The sequence below is a fragment of the Vanessa cardui genome, chromosome 27 (assembly GCF_905220365.1).
Source record: "Vanessa cardui chromosome 27, ilVanCard2.1, whole genome shotgun sequence".
In the NCBI taxonomy this organism is placed as follows: Eukaryota; Metazoa; Arthropoda; class Insecta; order Lepidoptera; family Nymphalidae; genus Vanessa; species Vanessa cardui.
The window spans coordinates 8225548-8228047 of NC_061149.1; the positions used below are offsets into that span (position 1 = coordinate 8225548).

A 2500-nucleotide genomic window follows, 5' to 3' on the forward strand; every position below is an offset into this window, starting at 1 on the left:
ACGAATGAATTTGCATTATATTATTATTGTGATAATAATAAAAATAACGCATTATTACATCGAACGCGGATACCGTCATATGTTCGGTAAAACGTCGATATCATCATACGACTACGACGACGACACGACATTAAACATTGAACAGTGTGGTTTATATTTTTATACAGCCGGCCCTCAGACAGGAGTGGTCCTGGATGTTTCTCCACGGACCGCAATGTGCGTTCGAAATGTCGATGTTCAAATGTGTCCTGCAGTTCACACTATGACGCGCAGTTAACTGCGTTCTTCATCGACCCGCGAGCCAAGTGATCCACCGTCCAGGGTAATGGTTTATTTTTCGTTTGTTACTTGTATAATTATATGATTTCTACGATCACTCGTACGATTTTATACGTCGGTGATATTAGTGATTCGAATGGTATATATTTTTATTTTTATTTATTTATCTCTTCTTTTTCAGTGTATAGAGAAAAAAATAAAAAAAAAATATATTAAAAAAAAAAAAATAAAAAAAAAGAAATACATTTTATATGAAGATGACGATGTGTTAAATCAATAACACGACGTACTTTCCTCGCAACCGACATTCTGAAATATATCGAATAAGACGCGTTACACGACTCTCGCGACACAACACGTACACACAACAAGAGTGATCATAAAAATCATCGAGTTGTTGTCGTTGTTGTTGTAGTTTAGAAAATCGCGTCCTCGCATCGAAAAACGACAATCTCGAACGTCTGATCGCTTGTTTTTAAATAATAATAATCCCGTTTCTATTCAGTGAAGACGAACGTACGAACGAACGAACACAGAAACACATCACCACGTTACTTTACGTTACGTATACTACTTACACACGTATATCGTATCTCACGCGTACGTCGAGGACTCGATAACGTAGTTGTAGTAGTAGTAGTAGTAGTAGTAGTAGTTTCGTAGGTGCGTGCGTGTGCGCGTACGTGCGTATCGACGACGACGCTGATTGACGTTCTTATTATTATTATTTTTTTTTTTGTTATTTGATATTATCGTTCATCATCGCACTCGATCTACATAGAGAAAGAGATTGATAACGTTAACGTTAATGATCCTTCCGCAGGTTCCCCTACGGAAACCTTGTTACGACTTTTACTTCCTCTAAATGATCAAGTTTGGTCAACTTCCCAGCAACGCCGACGGCCGTGAAGCCACCGCGTGTCGGTCCGAAGACCTCACTAAATCATTCAATCGGTAGTAGCGACGGGCGGTGAGTACAAAGGGCAGGGACGTAATCAACGCGAGCTTATGACTCGCGCTTACTAGGAATTCCTCGTTTATGGGGGATAATTGCAAACCCCAATCCCCAGCACGAAGGAGTTTCAACGGGTTGCCCGGGCCTCTAGGCCAGGGAGAACATGCTGATTCCTTCAGTGTAGCGCGCGTGCGGCCCAGGACATCTAAGGGCATCACAGACCTGTTATTGCTCAATCTCGTGCGGCTCGAAGCCGCCGGTCCCTCTAAGAAGAATTTTAATACGCCGCCAGTGAGTTGCTCGACCGAAATCGAGCACACCTAAATGACGACGCCTATTTAGCAGGCTAGAGTCTCGTTCGTTACCGGAATTAACCAGACAAATCGCTCCACCAACTAAGAACGGCCATGCACCACCACCCACCGAATCAAGAAAGAGCTATTAATCTGTCAATCCTTCCGGTGTCCGGGCCTGGTGAGATTTCCCGTGTTGAGTCAAATTAAGCCGCAGGCTCCACTCCTGGTGGTGCCCTTCCGTCAATTCCTTTAAGTTTCAGCTTTGCAACCATACTCCCCCCGGAGTCCAAAATCTTTGGTTTCCCGGAAGCTGCCCGCCGAGCCATTGTAGTAACGTCGGCGGATCGCTAGATGACATATTTACGGTTAGAACTAGGGCGGTATCTAATCGCCTTCGAACCTCTAACTTTCGTTCTTGATTGATGAAAACACCTTTGGCAAATGCTTTCGCTGATGTTCGTCTTGCGACGATCCAAGAATTTCACCTCTAACGTCGCAATACGAATGCCCCCAGTTATCCCTATTAATCATTACCTCGGAGTTCTGAAAACCAACAAAATAGAACCGAGATCATATTCTATTATTCCATGCACGAAATATTCAAGCGGCATTTTGAGCCCGCTTTGAGCACTCTAATTTGTTCAAAGTAAAATTGTCGGCCCATCTCGACACTCACTGAAGAGCACCGCGATAGGATTTTGATATTGAACCGGCGTTTTACCGCCGGCTCACCGACGATATGCTCCGCAGACGTGTCAGTATCACCGCGGATGCGGTGCACCGACAGCGCGGCGCACAAATGCAACTACGAGCTTTTTAACCGCAACAATTTTAGTATACGCTATTGGAGCTGGAATTACCGCGGCTGCTGGCACCAGACTTGCCCTCCAATTGTTCCTCGTTAAAATATTTAAAGTGTACTCATTCCGATTACGAGGCCTCGAAAGAGTCCCGTATCGTTATTTTTCGT

The 2500-nt window shown here is 44.1% G+C and overlaps 2 non-coding genes across 2 annotated transcripts in view; both read right to left on the bottom strand.

Annotated features, from left to right (window-relative positions):
* Nucleotides 1-168: 168 nt before the first annotated feature.
* Nucleotides 169-325, bottom strand: LOC124541302. Its single transcript, XR_006967216.1, has one exon. It is a non-coding gene; the product is annotated as a 5.8S ribosomal RNA (ribosomal RNA).
* Nucleotides 326-1085: 760 nt separating this feature from the next.
* The window catches only part of LOC124541330, a 1903-nt gene continuing 488 nt past the window's right edge, over nt 1086-2500 (bottom strand). The window contains exon 1 of the ribosomal RNA XR_006967240.1: nt 1086-2500. This exon is cut by the window's right edge and continues 488 nt beyond it. This is a non-coding gene — a ribosomal RNA (small subunit ribosomal RNA).